Source organism: Parus major, chromosome 2 (genome assembly GCF_001522545.3).
Source record: "Parus major isolate Abel chromosome 2, Parus_major1.1, whole genome shotgun sequence".
In the NCBI taxonomy this organism is placed as follows: domain Eukaryota; kingdom Metazoa; phylum Chordata; class Aves; order Passeriformes; family Paridae; genus Parus; species Parus major.
Genome location: NC_031769.1, coordinates 140,849,832 through 140,867,986, shown reverse-complemented (window position 1 = coordinate 140,867,986; position 18,155 = coordinate 140,849,832). Strand labels below are relative to the sequence as shown.

The following is an 18,155-nucleotide window of genomic DNA, read 5'->3' as shown; positions in this document are numbered from 1 at the left end:
GAAGGTAAAGGGCTTGGGAGAAATCTGAATATTATGTGGATAATCTGGCTCTACATCACCAAAAGTAACATTTATATGTATCACAGTGTTGATTTAGAGCACAATGGGACTCTTTACTGCTGCTGCACACACCTAAAAAGCAGCCTAGGACTAAAGTGTGAGCAAAAGCTAATAACCAAATGATCCAGCTAACAAACAATATGATCCAGCTCCATGTGGTGAGCTCTCCAGAGGGTTCTGGACTTGGACCTAATGGAGAAGACTCATTGCTTGTTGCCTTTTCTAGAGCTGCTGAGGTTAACACTTCAAACAGGAAAGCTTAAAGTAAAGACGACCTTTTTAACTGTACAAGGTGACAAGGCTAATTTCTATTGAAATTTTTAACAAATTTTTGACAATTAGAGTCATAGAATCACAGAATAATAGAATGTTAAGGTTTGGAAGGGACTTTTTTCAGCTGGAAACCTCATCTGCTATCTCCCTCAGGACTCTCTATCAGGTCCAATGAACCTGTGGACAGATTCAGATTCCCAAATCTTAAACCTGATCCTCTCCAGTAGTGGGCTTAGGGTCTTCATTCTCCCAGTCCCTGCATTTGCATTTCCCATGGGCATTTGAAGACTGAGGCATAGGAGTCACTGAGAACCTCAACCTTCTCTTTGTCCAGTGTAGCCAGGTCTCCCATTTCCCTCTGGAGAAGACCCACATTATCCCTAGCTTTGCTTTTCTTTGCAAAACATGGAGGCCTCTATGGAGGCCAGACTCAGTTCTAACTGGGCATTGGTTTCCCTGACCTTATCTCTAACTTCTTGTACAATTTCCCTGTAATCCTCCCATGTCACCTGTCATCTTTTCTGCCTTCTGAAAGCTTTTTTTTTTGTCTGAAATTGCTCAGCAGCTCCTTATCCATCCATGGAGATTTTGCCAGATATCTTCCTTGTCGAGATGTATCATGCCTGAGGTAGGATGGGATAATCCTTGAATATCTGCCCATTCTTGGGCCCCTGTGCCCTCCAGGGCTATATCCTATGGGGCTCAACTGAGTTTGTCTGTGTAGAGGCCAAAGTCTGCCCTCCTGAGGTCCAGGGCAGTGAGCTCACTGCTTGCTCACTGTCCTGAGGACCTCGAACTCCAGCAACTCATTCTGGTCACTGCAGGCAAGGCTGCCTTGGAACACTACATTCCCTATCAGATGCTCCCTGTTGGTGAGCAGAAGTTCCAGCATGACACCATCACTTGTTGGCTCATCAATCACTTGTGTAAGGAAGTTGTCATTGACAGATTCAAGAACCTTGAAGATTGCTCATGCCCTGCCATGTTGTCCCTCCAACAAATATCCCCATGACTGAAATCCCCAGTAAAGACCAGGGTTTGCAGGTGTGAGGCTGCTCCTAACTGCCTACAGAGGATTTCATCTACACCATCCTCCTGATTGGGTGGCTTGTACCAGACCCCCACTATGACATCTTCTATACCTGCCCTCCCTTTACCTTGACCCACAAGCTCTTGGTTGGTTTTTTGTCCTTCCCCAAGCAGAGTTTCATACTCTCCAGCTGGTCATTGATGTAAAGGGCTACACCCTCTCCTCATGTCCCTACCTATCTTCCCTAAAACTTTTCCATTGCAGTGCTCCAGTCATTGGAGCCATGCCACCTTGTCTCCATGATCCCAGTGATATCATATCCACCCAGGCATGTGCAAATCTCTAGTTCCTCTTGTTTGCTCCCCATACTACGTGTGTTCCTGTACAGGCATCTGAGCTGGGCCCCAGATAAAGCCAGTGTGTTGGCTGGAGTATCTGGAATGCCTTTGCACTGTTCCGGGCATCCGTTACAGGTGTTGGCATCTCACTGGCAGGACTGAGATGAATAGATGCTCCCTTCCCTTGAGAAATTTAGCTCAAATTTAGATTTTAGATTGTTTTTACAAGAAGTAGGAGCCTCAAGATGGATAACATGTGGCAAAACGTACATTTTCTTTTATTTGCCACTTCTTCACCATCCACTAGTCGCTGCAATTCCACTCCTGAGCATGAAAACAAACTCAGTATGGGAGGCACTGGGATCTTTATGGTCCCGTGGCTGGCTATCTGTACAGGTCCTTCCTTATCTCTTGCGGTTGGTCTAGTGAAAGATACTGCCTCAGCTTACAGCCCAAGTGTTTACCTGACCTTTGTCACTGGCACCCAGTCACCAAACCACCAGAACGTTAATTTTTATAATACTTAAGTGAGATAGTTGTCTGTGTTGAAGGCAAGAAGGTGTCACATTGTCATTGCTACACCTCAGCTCCTGCACAGGGCTGCCAGGAGAAATCACAGTGCCCAAAGTTGATGCACTGCCCCATTGCTCCCCATTGTGGCTCCAGCTGCCTAACCCAGGTGACGTGACTGATTCTTCCCTTCTTTGGTACACAACAGGTGGCTTGTACTGCTTGGATGTCATAGGTTCATGATGCTTAATTTTAGGGCCTTCTGGTGCATGGCCTGAACATGGCCCCAGAAAACTGGCCAAGGTCACACAGGAAGTAAGTTTTGTTTTCCAGCTTCCTGGACAGATTTTTTAAAAATTGCATCATTTTTATTTTTCATTGCTGTTGAAATAATAGTTATGGAATGTCAGAAAGGAAGAGTAGTGATTACTGCTTCTTTTTCCCTTTCCACCTTGTTCTTTGTCTTTTCTTTTTCAGTGCTCAGTTAACTATTTAACCAAACTGTAAACGAGAGAAAAACCAGTTCTGAGATTCAAGTGTGGAGAGGATTATTTTCTTAAGGTTGCAGATCATCAAACACAAATAATGAAAAAGCAGAACAATCTATGGTCATCTCTAAATGTATTCTATCAAAAAAGATGTTTACTTGACATTTTTGATCTAAAAGCCAAAAATATTGAAAGGCAACTGTTTGTCAGTGGACAAACCTAAAAGCTTGAAAGATTAAAAACAATCAAATAGCAGTACTCAGACAGTCTCAAGATACCCAAACTCTGTCTCATCATTCCATATATCTTGTTTATGCAGCTCCACACAGAGGAAATCATTGGCTTGGCACTCACTGGTTCAAATATCCTTAAAGATGAGGTTTGCTGTAGGAAGAACACAAAGCATGAAGTCTTAATGACTGTAAATCTGATCTAAATGGCAAAAACCCTTTTACTGTGTGCTTGAGTAGCCCTGCTTACATCTGGAAAAAATATAGACTATTATCTTGTCATTTTTAATTTCAACCTACAAGTCATAAACCAGCAAGGCTCCTGTGTCAATCCCAAAGGTCCAGCTCAAGCAGAAGACCTGGATATTCAATTACTTGATGCTACACTTGTTGAAATACAAATTCAGTGTCCACAAGCAATATTTATTACCAATCTTTCTTTTTCAAGAAAGCTTATACGCAGATAGACCAAGAATTGTCAAATTTCTGTAGGTGAATTTTGGGAAGAGAGGAACACTTTCAATGTCATTTTGGGTTAACAGCCTCTTGAATTCTTTAAGTAGTTTCAGTTCATTCACTTCAGGTGAGTAACAGCCTCTAACTATTTCTTTCCCAGGACCTACCTTGTTGAGTGTTCAAGGTAATCAAGGTAAGGACCAACTACTCAGCTCTTCGCACTCTCCTCCTTGTATTCTTTTTATCACACTATTCAATGAAGTCGTCTCCAGGGCTCTTTACTGCACTCTGGGGGCATACTTGTTTTCCCTCTGAAGGCAATCCTTACCCTACCAGAGCCCCTGGGCTGTTCTCTCTATTGTACCAGTGAAACTGCAGAAAGGACACTCATGTTGTACTTCCCAGAACAGCAGGTGGTTTACAGAATCCCAGGATCACAGAAGGGAAAGGTTGGAGAGGACTACTGGTGGGATCATCTGGTCTAACCTCTCTGCTCAAGCAGCACATGGCATAGGATTGTGTCCAGGTTGTTCTTGCATATCTTCAGTGAGGGAGACCCCACATCTTCTCTAATCTGTTTCTTTAGGAATCAAGCTTGATCACTTATTTCCACAGCTGGTTCTGAGGAAAAACAGGGTGCAGGTGCAAAGAGATAAAGAGTAGGAGAGCTGAAGTTGGCATGAGCTGATTCCTCACGTTTTTCAGCTCACATAGATGTAGCAGAAAACATGCTGTGAGGAGAAGGGAATATCTTGTCTCAGTTTTACTTGCAGGCTTCCTCAGCCAGCAGTCTCTGGACTTGCAGGTTTCCTCAGTGGCCTCTAAGGGTTGACATGACGAAGTTCCAATGTAGTGGTTGGGGGGTCCAAACATGGCTAAAGCCTTAATGTCAGGGTTTTGTGACAGTATGTCAAAAAGGGTTGTGAATTCAACTGGTGCCTAAAGATAGGACATTAAAGCCCAATAGCTGCAGTCGAGCACAGATAAGGAAGAATGTTTAATTCATTTGTATGAAGCTTTGGGGATGTTTTGTAATAATCTGGATACAAATTGCTCCTAAGATGCATAGACACCTCTGTACAAATGAAAGCTTCAAAGTATGTGTCTGGGTTGTAGCTGGAGGGCTGGCTGGGGCTCAGCAGAGACAGGTTCAATGTCCAGACCTGCTGAGGAAATACTTTGGGTGAGTGGTGCAAGCCCAGATTCTCATAAAGATTAAGATTTTTGCCGCTCATTGTGCTAATATTCGGGAGCCCAGAACTTAAGAGACTTTGAGCTCTTTGGGCCTTGCTTTGGTCTGCCTGAGCATGCCAGCAGCTGCATTTTGAGGGAGCAATATTTGTATTTTGCCTCCACACTGGGGAGTGAGGGAAGTGAGGATTAAAGCTGGCCAGTGTGAAGTGCTGTCATGGTGTTGCAGCAATGGTGGTGTCCATGCCACATGTAAGACTGATGGAAGTGTGTGTGATAGGAGGCTCAAACCAGTGGGCTGAAATGAATGTTGTTGGCATGACACACTGAAAGAGAACAGCATTGATTTCTGCCCTGCTCTTATTTTTCTTTATTGAAGTTATTCTCTAAATGGACTTGGTGTTAATGCTCTCACACACACAAGGCTCCACCTCAGCAGGTGTTTTGCATGCATAAAGGCACTCCTGTCACCAGCCTTCAGACAGATTCTGACAGGCAAAGGTAACCCTTATGTATGAAAGAGTGTGGGTTTTTTCAATGCACTTAAATTCCTGCTTAAGATTTCTAGTCTGGGGCAGGGATCTTTTCCTCTGTTTGGGTACAATTTTGAGTACAGAGGTGCTTGGGATGGGGACTTTCAGCTGTCCTGGACTATAAAGAATAGCCAGGTTAGAGTGACAAAGCAGGTTAGTGAGCTGGGTTTTAAGTCTGTGTCAGGCATTTTCAATGCTTTCTCTCCTTAGCTAACTCAGCCTATGAAGTTTGAAGAGAATTCATTCTGTTTGGTTAACAAAGCAATAGTTAGCATGAAGTGGTCTGTGGGACCACACAAAAGAGATAGTTCATCTAGCATGGATTTATTGCCAAGGTTAATTTGGCACACACCCCTGATCAAAATGGATTCCATAAAGAAAAATGATAGGTCATTTTCATAGGAGACTCCCTTCTCAAGGGAGCAGAATGCCCAGTATGCAAACTGGATCCACTTCTTAGGAAAGTGAAACCCCCTGGAACCTGGGTTAAGATATGAAGAGAAGCAGCAATAGTCCTGCCCTGATACAGCCCTCAAATTATTGACTAATACTCTTCTTTTTAAGTATGCAATGAAGTAGCATCAAGAAGTCTGAGGTCAGTCAAGAGAGACTTCATTGCCTTGGGAGGACTGGATTAAGGATCAGAAGCACAAGTAGCATTCTCCTCTATCCTTCCAGTTGCAGGAAAGGGTGAGGGAGGGAAGAGGAAGACCCTGGAGATCAATACTTGCCTCCAAGCCTGGTTTGACTAGCAAAATTTGCATTTTTTTTGATTGTGAGCTGGTTTAGACAACACCAGGCTTGCTGGCAACCAATGGGGTACACCTGCATTGAGGATTTTTGCACAGGAGAGAACAGGGGTGGTCAAAAGTTAAAACTAGATTTGAAGGGGAGAAGGGAAAAAAACAAGATTAAGCATGGAGGCACTATACCAATATTTGAGGAACAGTGTGCTAGCATGGTCCTTCAGCCTGCTGTCTCAGTGGTGGTAAGGGATGGAAACCCATATAGCAGCAAAGATAAAAGGTTTATTGGTATGTTAAAAATCACAGAAGCACCCGGGAATAGTCAGGTAGGAATTAGGGCTTCTCCACTCCAAAAAGTGGTGGGATCAACAGCCCAACTAAAGTGCATCTACACCTATGCACACAGCGTGGGCAACAAACAGGAGGAGCTGGAAGCCATTGCATAGCTGGAAAATTGTTACACAGCTGCCATCATAGAAACATAGAATTTTAGAACCATAGCATATCCTGAGTCAGAAGGGGCCTGTTGCTGTGCATTTTTGTTCATTATATTTGATTCAATTACCCTCTGTATTGTTAAGTTGTACCCCCTCCTATGTTAATAGTTTAGTCCCAGTTGTGCCCTCCTACCCTGGCAGCCAATCTACCCTGATACCTGCCCCATGTTCCCGAATTTTCTCTGTTCCCCCTCCCATTAACTCGTCAATCCTCCCTTGTGCCACCCCCTGCCTGGACGGCCCCCTTTGGAATGCCCCTACTCCTTGAAGCCCCGTTGGACCATGTGTTGTGTGACCCACTCTCCTCCCCTTGTCTTCCCCACTGGTTTATGTCTTGTGTGACCCACTCTCCTCCCCTTGGCTTCCCCACTGGTTTATGTGTTGTGTGACCTTGCCCTGTGCTCCTCCCCAGTCTTTCCCCTGCTGTTTCATGATTTGTCCCCTCCCTTGCTCCTTCCCTGTGTATAAATGGTACCCCTGATCTGTTGTCTTTTGTCCCTGGAACCTTCCAGAGAATAAACCCCTATTGGAAGTCACACAGAAGGCCTCTCCCTCGTCCTTGCTCCTGCCCTCGCTGCTGTACAGCCAGTGCCATAGAGCATAAACCCTAAGCTGCCCTGCTTTCCAGGAGCAGCCCACTCTTGGTTCGGTGCCAGGAGCTGGCTGGGGAAATTCCGGCACCGCGTCAGGTGGCCCCCAATGTGGGGCCCTTCGGGACCCCTCGGAGCGGCTGTCCCGGGAATCGAGGATTCTCCAGGAGTGAAGCCTTTTGGTGCACCAGTGCCCCTGGGTGAGTACACCACTTTTTGGTTGGTGACACTCCCAGGGGTGAAGTAGCTACCCTCTAGCACCTCGGAAGATAACTTCAGGACAAGGGACCTCGTCTGTGGCTTTCTGTTTCAGTGGCCAATGGTGTGGTGAGCTGTTCCGATGGGCTGGGAGCTCACAAGTGGAAGTTGTTGTTTGTCTTATTTACACCTATGGAAAATTGGTGAGTTGTCCCAATGGACTGGGAGCTCACAATTAGATTTGTGTGAAGGAGGGGGATTGGGTGTTGCCCCAAGAGGAAAGGGAATAGAGGATGGTCACTGGGCCCTTCTAAGTTTCACATTTTGCCACAAGGGAGGGAGGATTTTGTTGTCCCTGACAGGGGCCCAGAAGGATCAAGTCCTACTCCAGCCCTTGCACAGGACACCCCCAGAATCATACCATAAGCCTGAGATCATCATCCAAACCCTTCTTCGCTGGTGGGCTTAGTGCTGTGACCACATCCCTGGTGTTCCATAGCCAACCTAAACCTCCCCTGGCACAGTTTCAGGCCATTCCCTTGGGTCCTATCACTGGTCACCGGAGAGAAGAAGTCAGGTGGGGAAACCGCAGACCACAATGAGGTTTCTCCTGTCTCCCCTTCTCTTGGCTGAACAAGCCAAGTGACCTCAGCATGCTGGGATGACTAACACAGCTGTAATTCTGCAGAGGGTGGCTCTAAATCCTTCACAAGGGACAGGCAAGAAAAAAGATGCAGTGGGAGAGCCCTGTTTGTTTGGGGATGTTTTGACTGTCTGAGCTTAACAATTACGATGAAAAGGTGGAGTGTTTATGAATAAAAAACAGAGAAACAGGCAGATATCATGGTAGGAATCTGTTATAGATCACCCAACCAGGATGAAGAGGCAGACAAGATACTCTTTAAGCAGCTGAGAGAAGCTTCACAACCACTGGGTCTTGGTCTTGTGGTGGCCTTCAATTTAGTAGTTGTCTCCTGGAAATACAGCATAGTGTAGAGGAAAGAGTTCAGGAGGTTGTTGGAAGTACAACAAGCTGCTCTCCATTTACCAGCAATCCTGATTAAGCGGGGAGGTCCCAGAAGGATGGAGTTTTCCCCTGCAGCATCCATTTACAAGAAGGGCAGGAAGGAAGATCTGGAAAACGACAAGCCTGTCAGCCTGGCCTTGGTGCCAGCAAAGGTTGTGGAAGCTTAGGTGCCATCACACAGCACATGCAGGACAAGCAGGGGATCAGCCCAGCCTGCATGGGTTCATGAAGGCAGGTCCTGCTGGATCAGTGTGTTTTCCTTCCATGACAAGGTGACCTGCTTATTGGGTGAGGGAAAGGATGTTGTCTCCCTGGACTTTAATAAAGCCTTTGACTGTTTCCCATGACATTTTCCTGGACACCATGGCTGCTCAAGGCTTGGACAGATGCGCTGTTCACTGGCTGGGTGGTCGGGGCCAGTGTGGTGAATGGTGCTGGGTCCGGCTGATAGCCAGCCACGAGTGATGTTCCCCAGGGCTCAGTACTAGCATCAGTATTTTTTACCTAGCAGTAAAAAAAACCAGCACCTACCTGTGAGTGCTGATCAACCAGCTGAACATGAGCCAGAGTGTTCCCAGGTGGCCAAGAAGGCCTGGCTTGTATCAGACATAGTGTGGCCAGTGGCACCAGGGCAGTGACTGTCCCCCTATACTCAACACTGCTGAGGCCACGCCTTAAATGTTGTGTCCAGGTTTGGGTCCCTCAATACAAGAAATATTTTGGAGTGCTGGAGTATGTCTAGGGAAGAGCAACAGAGCTGGGGAAGGCTCAGAAACACAAGTCTTAGGAGGAGTGGCTGTTTGGCCTGGAGAAAATGAGGCTCGGGGGACCCTTATCCCTCTTTACTACTCCCTGCAAGGAGGTTGCAGCCAGATGGGGGTTGATCTCTTCTCCCAAGTAATAAGTGACAGGACAAGAGGAAATGTCTCAAGTTGCACCAGGGAAGGTTTTGATTGGATATTAAGAAAAATTTCTTCATCTAAAGCATTATCAAGCATTGGAATAGGCTGCCCAGGGAAGTGGCTGAGTCACTACCCCGGAGGGATTTTAAAAATGAGTGGATGTTGCACTTGGGGACATGGTTTAGTGATTACTTGGGAGTGCTGGGTTGAAGGTTGGATTCACTGATTTTAAAAGATGCTTTCCAACCTAATTCTTAGATTCTATGATTCTATGATTTTCAGACCAAGTCAATTGCAATAGCACTGAGAGTCACTTAAATGCCCTGCGAAAAATGTCCATTTTATTTAAGAGTATGTTTGATTCCAAATGATGCATTAATCATCAAAGTATCATTTCTGAACATGCAAAATTGTGGGTACAAAAAATTTGGCAGGTATTGGAGCATTGCATGAGGTAATAATTAAAGGAAAAAGCATATGTAAATTAAAAAGCATATGCAGATTAAGAAAAATCATTGCTGAAGGAGCAGACGTTTTTTGGCAAGCTGTCAGGGATCATTCAGGTTATTTTTTGTGTATTTGTTTTCCCCTTACACAGAGGGTCTTGCTGAAGATCACTGAATGCTAAAATGTAAAAGAGAGGAGTAGAGATCAGTGTCTGTTTGCCACTTCATATCTCTGAGGGGAGGCAGCTGGCCTGGGTGGAAGCTTTTTATATATTTTTGACCCACAGCCTACTTTATTCGGTACACATAAATATGGCTATGTATCAAACTATGTCAAAACAATTTCCTTGTCTTTTTTTTGCCAGACTTTCTCTTTTTAGACAATGAATTAATTTATTCTTCCTCTGAGTGTCCTCTAAGTGTAGGGGGAACAAGTAAGGAGGCACAGATTTTTTTGCAGTCATGTGGTGCTTTCAGCTTGTGGTTAAATGTAGATGGTACAAGAAAAGCTTGTTAATAATAAAGATGTTAAGTAGGTACCAATGGACTGGGCTGATTGCGAAGAACAGATCTTGCAGTCATAAAACAGTTTAAAGCCTGAAGCACTTGGGCCAGAGCGCTAATTATTACACATTTTAGGCCTATTGTCTTGGCTCTAGGAAATGTATTATTTTTAGTGATTTTCATTACTTGTTGGATTTAAAAATAGACTGAGTTACGACCGGTCGTTGTTCTGCTGGGATGAATTATAGTTTGTTGAGGCAACTGCTTATTTTGTCTTGTCCCATGGCATTATGTGAAGCCAGACAATAAAAAAAGGAAATATGAGTGGCATTAACCTTTTGAAGTAGAAGGGAAAAGGAGCCTTAATGAAATAGAGCAATCAGGCAATTATATTGCAGCTCTTAGTTATCATATAAAAAAGGAAAGTGTGTCCTATATCATTTAACCCTTTACCTCCTGCTGTGGAGTTTAGGGAGAAGCAGTTGACACAGAGACAGTTTTTCTGCAAGTAACAGATTAGGAGAGGCTAATTAAGAAGAATAGATATCTTATTTAGGGATACACAAAGAAGCAGAGTCAAGATAATGCTGAGTGTCTTCATTTCTGTAGTTCTTTCTGTCTGATAATGCAGCTCTGAGTTATAAAAATTGACTTTTTCCAAATTTGTCTCCCCCTGCCTTGTTCTTTCTTTTTTTTAGAGGAAGGTGAGAGACTTGTTATTGGGGGCAGTACTGTCTCTGTCCATAGTTACTTGATTTTGACTTTTTCATTCTGTCTGGGCAGTATTTTAAAGACTCAAGTGTTTTTCAAGTATGTTAAGAATACAAGCTCAGAAATAGGTCCCACAGGCATTTAAAAAAAATTCCTCCCACTTCTTTTGCTGAGGGCATGATGAGACGAACTGCTCTGAAAAGTGCTGAGCCAAATGAAGCTATCTCCCTGCTGGGCCTTCCCACCCTGCTCTTTGTGAAGGCTGTCTCCAATTTGGTTTTGCAAGTTTAACCATTTGTTTGATTGCTTCTCACCCACTAAGGGACCTGAGTTAAAAGGCAAACCCCACCTCATGTTGACTTACTTGTTTTTTTAAAATTAGGTGGATTTTTTTGTTTGTTTTGTTTTTTTGTTTTTTTTTTAAGACTAATTCTCTTAATTGTGGAAGTTTTACAGATCTCTGTTACAGAGTAAAGCTTGCAAAGTCCTAGGAATTCCTTCTTGCTATGGCAGAAGACCATCCTGGTAAATAGGGAAGCATACATAAACTAGGTTACCCTCTTTTTTCCTTTATTAAAACACCACCCTACCTTAAACTGTTTTGCAGTGTGAGAATTAGGAAGCTGCAAGTCAGAGTTTCTTACCTGTTTATGACTTTGTAAAGCATCCCTTTGTGTTTGACAGCAATTAAATTGATAGCCACTAAGGAAACTGCAAGTCTACAGTGTTTCAGTGAGGCAAAAATCATTATGTTCCCTGGGTCTCAATCCTCCTATTCTCGGACTAGATGTAATTTCTATTGAGCAGAGTGGATCCAGCTTGAGTTACTGCCACTGTGTCTGGCTCGTGAGGCAAAGCTAATCTCCAGGATGCTGCTCCCCATGGTAAGTGCCACAGCTGTGGACTGAACACTGTCACCAGGCTGCATCTGCTAAAGTACTTTTCTTAATCATAGTGGTTTGTATCTTTGGTGCCCTTCCTGCGGGGAGAATGGCTCTTGGTAGAGAGGCAAAGGAACCAGCTCTTTAGGAGGAAATTGAGAGAAGAGAGACAGGGTTTTCACTTCCAGCCTCAACTCTGATAACTCGCCTGCATAAACTGCATTGAAAGCAGCTTTTTTGGCTGAGGAATGGAAATTGAGCATGAATTTGAGGTGATAATCAGTGAGTTCATGTTCAGTGAAGGAGAGTGCCTTAAGTTGTTGGCCTGGCATTTCTTTTTAATAAGCAATCTTGTTTCAATTGTCAGCTCTTCTGTTTGGCCTTGGGCCTCAGTTTCATGCCAGAAAAACAAGATGGTGATTATTTCCTTTGCTTGTCTTGTAAACTGTTTGAGGCAAGACCTGACTCTCCTGTTAACACAGTGCTTGGCAGGAGAGGTTGCCGATCTACACTGGGGCCTTTCAGCATTCCTATGGTTCAACTGGAAATATGTAATTATGTACTTTTAAAGGTGGATACCAGAATAAGGCCCCCTAAATCCCTGTTTAGATATCTTTGATAGATAGAAGTTGTTTGGTTTCCTGAACAGATGAGTGCTTGTCTGCAGTTCCTACCACAAGGCTTCTCTTGACTCACCTGAGGTGAATGGAGAAATAGTTTCATTTTTGAGACTTCGCCTACAGCAAGCTCTTCCCATTGGAGAAGATTAGGCATCCATCCAAGACCTATATCTGTGTGTGGATGCATGTTTCACGTGTTCTCCTTCTGGATCTGTTCCAATGCAAAGGTTTTCACAGAACAATTAAAATGCAAATGTACATGCAAATTGTGACAGGCTAAAATGGCAAACTCACCTGCAGAAGAATCACAATATATGTCATCTTTGGCATTTTTCTTCCTCTCTCCTCACTGTTTTTGTTTCAGTAGACTATAATTTCCCCATACAATGAGATTCTCAAAACCTTGTCAAAACACAAGTAGCAGTCTAGTTTTGCAGTGTTGATTCTCCTTTCAGACAAACATTTCCTTTCTGGAGCACAATCCAGCAGGCAAGTGTTTTGCATCTACAGCCCACTGTAAGGATGGAGGAATTTCTTGGCAGCAGGTAGGAGTACCTCTCATACCTGGCTCTCACCAGGGCAAGGATTCTGTCTGGTCTCAACCACGTCAATAGATGAGTGATAGTATTTGAAGGATGACTTACTCTGCCTGGTTTAACTTTGATCGTTTACTATGTGAATTCATACTTGTTACAAGGTAAAATTATTTAATGTTTGCTGTACTGGAAGAACTGCTGTGTTTACACACACACACATATGGAAAGAAGTCCTTGTCTGATTTCAGACAGTCTGAAGGACAGAAAGGGAAATCACTGAACCTATCTGATTCAATCACAAGTTGTTGCAATGAAGAGTTGAGATGTGGACCCATGCATTCCTTTAGCTCTTAATTCAAAAGCCCCACTCTTATCTTCCCCCTCTCTCCCCAAACTGTGTTGCTGCATCTTTTGGGACTGCTGCAAACCTCAGTGGTGTTTGCTGTGGTTCCTGATGAGCTTGGCCATATCATAAAGGGGTAGCTACACTCTGGGTTTGTGGTTCCAGCTTGAAATTTCTTCCAAGCCTTCCTCCATCTTCTCCTCCTCACTTCCTTTTCAATTATTTCTCTGGACATCCTCTGATCCTCAAAGAAAGGTATAAAATTTAAATAAGCTTGGGATCTGGCTGTGGAACTAACAGCAGACATTTGCTGTTACTGTGTTACTTGCTCTGCTTTGTGTGTCTTATCCTTGCCCCTGCTTGTTTCATGTTTCCCACTTCCCATGCTGTTTTCTTCATTGTAATTAGGGGGTCTTCTGCAATGAGGCTTGGATTTCTGCATAAATGTTCCTGGCACTTCAGTAACCCTAGGAGATAGTAGGAGTACTGGGAGGTTCCTTGTACTTTGAGGACAGACCTCAGCAGATACAACTCAGCAGAGAAGCAAATTTGATTCTTGGTTCCCTGATAGGAATCATCAATATGTGCTTTTGTGGCACAAAAGCCTACAGGCTCCCTCATGATAGGTAGATAGTCAAAGCCATTTGTGGTCTAGGAACTCTAATATCGTAAATGTCTATTTTCACAGCAATGCTGCCTGGATCTGCAGCACCCAGGCAAGCAAAATGCCTGCAGTTAAAACATGGGTTTGTCTAAACTGCCTGTGTTTGAAAGCTTTCAGAAGCTAAATACTCTGGAACATCTTCCTTTCTTGTATATCCCCTTGATAATAGTGCTAGTTTTACTAATTGGGAAGGTTTGGGTTTTTTTTGGTTTTTTGTTTTTTGTTTTTTTGGTTTTTTTTGGTTTTTTTTTTAATTTGACCAGAGATAGTCTCATGGGAGTTTGCATTATAGTATTGGAATGGGGAAACCAGAACTGAGATGACTGAGTGTAAAAAGAATCTTTCTGCACTTTGCACATCTTTCAGGTGTCTGAAAAATAACACTTTAAAATGTCTTAGATGATTTCTTTTGTAGAACACTTCAGGAATTTAAAAATCTTAACCTGTTTTTGCCACTGATTATTTGCTTGAGGATCTTAGAGCATGTCCTTTGTGAAACCTTCCACCTGAGGCTTATAAAAGTGAATATAATTGCTCGTTCCTGATGCTACATCAGTCTCAAAGCTACCTCAGTATTTGGCAAAAGAACACTTGGATCTTCAGTTGTTAAAGCAGGATGAATCAAGATGAGACACTATTATCTTTAAAATCAAAAGGAGGCAGCCAACTCCCGGAGCCTCTGTGAGGATGGCAGCTTTCTGTCTGTTTTCTGAAAACAGGAAAGAAAGAAGCATAACCTTTTATTAATAGTTTAGTTATACACAAAGGGCCACAGACAAATATTTCAGCATCTACTCTGCACAAATACATGAAACACACTGCTCTAATTACACAGTCAGACGCTGGTTGAAGGACAGTTAATTGGTTTTCAGAATATCTCAATCAACACAGACAGCAAGACACACATCCAAGGATTTGAAAAGTCAGCAGTAATAGATGTCTGTGAATTCTCTGTTGCAAAGTAAACCTTTATTTTCACTACAGCGTGTTTTATAGTGCAATAAAAAAGAAGGAAGTCAATAGCTATATCTAATATAACTGTAGCTGAAAAGATACTTTACTGATTCAATATTGCTTGAAGGGCAGTGTAATATAGGTATTTGACCTTAACCAAGGGCTCACATGTAGGTGTTGGGTTCAGACTGAATTGTTGATGAAAGAATCTAAGCCCAGTTCAGACTAAGAACATGTTAAAATGGATTTACACACTGTTTTTTCGCACACTATTTTTTCACACTATTTTTTCACAAAAACATGTAAGTAGTCTACTAAGTTTTCTCTGCTTTTAATCCCACTTAGGCCCATCTACACCTAAATACCTAATACATATACATTTTTTTTTTTTATTGAACCAGGAAATGTGTTGCTTTTCAGTGAAATTCAGCCTTAAGTGTACTTGGTCTGCCAGTTTTGTTCTTTTGCTATTGTATTAGGTTTCTTTGCTAATGATAAAAATAATTTATCTTCTGGTGAAATTATTGACTGGAAAAAAAAATAAAAGAGGAGAAAAAATGGCTGCAATGCTGTTGTGACAGACTCTTTTCTTCTCAGTTCTCAAGCAGGGATGTTCCACAAACACACTGAAATTGGTATTAGAATTTCTGGGAACACTCGTGGTGCATAAATGCATGCGTTTTAAAGGATTGATACCTGATTCATGAGCTCTTATTGCATCACTTGTGAGCTCACCAGTGCCTTCATGACAAATCAGAATTATATTTTTGTCACTATGGCTATGTTTTGGGGAGAAAGAATAAAATTTTACAGGTTTGCAGGTGCAACTGCCTGGGTTTTCAAGTGTGACTGTATTGGAACAGTTGCTGTAGTATTTCCAGACAAGTGTAAGCTTGCTCTGACTGTACTGTTAGCAAAGTGGAAGCCCTGTAGGTCTCCTCATCATGTTTCTGAAACTGAGCTAAGTCGTCTGAGAGTCTGCACAAACTGACTCTGTGCTGAATTATTTTGTCCAAGAGTCAGCTTGTACCTTGGCAGAGTAAGCTTATATCTGCCTTAGAAGGTTGTACAGCTATCCCTTGAATGTTTTACTGAGGTCTCCTAGAACTTTTTAAAGCTGTCCATGATGCTCCCACTGATTTCAGAAACAATGAAGTTAGGCCAGTGCTAAACCCCAAACTAAATGGTCTCTCCATGTTCGAGAGTAAAACAATTCCAGATCTGTGAATACAGTTTGGGACTTTGTGTTCCCAGTTTCAGCTCAGCTTAAAGACAGTGATGACTGGATTTTGCAAACCTACTCCAAGATCTTAAGCAATGCTTAATAATTTCAGATAGTGTATAAAAGCTCAAGTAAAGAGAAGTCTTAGCCTGAATCTGACCAGTGGCCATTCCTTCCATTCAGTTTGATGCAGTTCTTCAGACTAATATATATTGCCCAGATCCTGCTCAGCCAAGCACTCTCCCCATTCTCTATGAGTTAAAACTTGTTTTAGCATCTTGGAAAAGAAATCCTTCAAAATTTGGGAAAATAATTTAATTTTTTTAATGATTCTGAGGGCAAAGCATTGTTTTGGAGAGTCCAGCTTGCTACTGACTGCTAACAGTGGCAATGAAGATTATACAGGTGTTTCAGTGACCTTACAGTTTTTCTGATTCAAAGCCTCAGGTCAGCAACAAACTTAGCAAAGCATCAGGAAGAGGTAAAAGATGTTTCTGGCATGTAGCAGAATTCATTTAGCTCTTCTATTCTCTTCCAGATTCTGCAGAAGTGGTGATAAAGCAAGATGATTTTCCTGAGGAACTTTCTGCTATGTGGAGAAGTTTGCTTTTGGGAGAAGGCAGCAGAAATGTCATATTTCCTCAAGAGAGTGATTATTTAGAAGTAAAATTAGGAAATAATTAGTCAAGGTACAAGTCTTTTGTAAAATGCTGTTGACTGGACTTCCAGAGAAGAGAGTCTGGGATTCAACATCATTTGAGAGAAACTCAAGTATTTCACCCCTTTTGGGCAATTCTCTCAGGCTTTCTGCATATACATAGGGATGTTGCTGTATATCAGATCTGGCTTTGACTCTCAGTGTGGGCTCAGTGTTAGAAAGTGGTGTAGACCTTAATCTGGTGCAATGCAGGCTGAGAAGGTAAATGGCATCATGAGCTAGCAACTGCAGTACTGCAAGTGTTGGGTTTTCAAAGAGTGTGGATTAAAGCGGGGGCAATGAGCATGGAGTGTTGCCTTTTTCAAGTCTGTGATATGAAGGTGGATTTTTATCTTTTTTTTTTTTTTTTTTTAATTGAGAAGACATTCATCACCCCCTCTAGAAAAGCAAAATGTTCTTGGCCATGGACCAGCTTGAACCAAAGATCAAAGATCTTTCCTCAGCTCTGTTGTGCCTCTGTGTGTGTGACTGTTGTATTTTTGCTTCTTGATAGTGTCTCCTCAGGCTCTGTCTCCATGGGTTTGCAGCCTGAAATACTGGTTCCTTGCTGTTCTTCCTCAGAAAGCTGTAAAGCCAGAAATGCAGCTGGTAATTATATTGTAAGCTTATGTGTTTAAAATTAATAAAGTACAACAAGATCTATTATTTATCCAGTTGGCCAAATTATTCCTAGGTATAATTATTCGGTGATTGCATTTCATGTGATGATTCCATACCAAAAAGGACTAATAATTGTTAGAAGGACTCTAAATGTTAGAGGGCTGTCACAAAGTAGGGCATTAGCAGAGATTTGGAGATTGGAATTATGTGGTCTTCAAGGTCCTTTACAACCCAAATCTACAACCCAAATCATTCTACGATTTTATGATTATTTCTGTGGAAAGCTAAACCAGCCTTTGGATTTGTGCTTTGCCGACTTTTGTCTGTGGCATAGTGTCATCCCATAATGATGCAGAAGGAAGGTATCTGCAAACTCTGATATTGTGGGCTTTATGTGGCCCAGAGGTGAGAGATTTGCTGTCATTTACAGGAATGTAAATGACCAAGGCTACAGAGGTATATGGTTGTCACACACGTCATCTGTTGGATCACTCAACACTTCGTTCCTTATTCGTTGAAGTGGTTGGTATTGTGTTTACTCTCTGGAAGTCACAGATGGATTATCTCTGTGAAGTGCAGTTTAATTCACAAGTCAGGCTCCAAACTCGAGGAGGTCTGAGCTGTGGAAAACTCTCAGAGGTGGAGACACTCCTGCCCAGAGGAAGCCACAGGTTCATTGCAGGACCCTGTTAGCAGCAGGAGCTGCCTGAGTATATTGGGGTGGAGGATCAAATGCTGTGCTCCCTGGGAGGGCTCTTGATGGGAAAGTCTTGTAGAGGGAGAACAATATGTGTTCATTTTATATACCTCAAGGTGAGGTTCTGATGTTTTCATGGTAATTTTGGATATAAATCTCTCAGTCTTCATGCTAATAAGAGTTTTTGAGT

General features: G+C 42.7%; 1 long non-coding RNA gene across 3 annotated transcripts in view; it reads left to right on the top strand.

Annotated features, from left to right (window-relative positions):
* LOC107200994 overlaps positions 1–17,420 on the top strand; it is a 107,669-nt gene extending 90,249 nt beyond the window's left edge. Inside the window, exon 6 of one of the 3 annotated variants that reach the window (XR_001519926.2) lies at positions 16,489–17,420. This is a non-coding gene — a long non-coding RNA (uncharacterized LOC107200994). The remainder of the gene's footprint in view (positions 1–16,488) is intronic. The other 2 variants (XR_004496253.1, XR_004496254.1) reach the window with 2 other exon arrangements.
* The last annotated feature ends 735 nt before the right edge of the window (positions 17,421–18,155 follow it).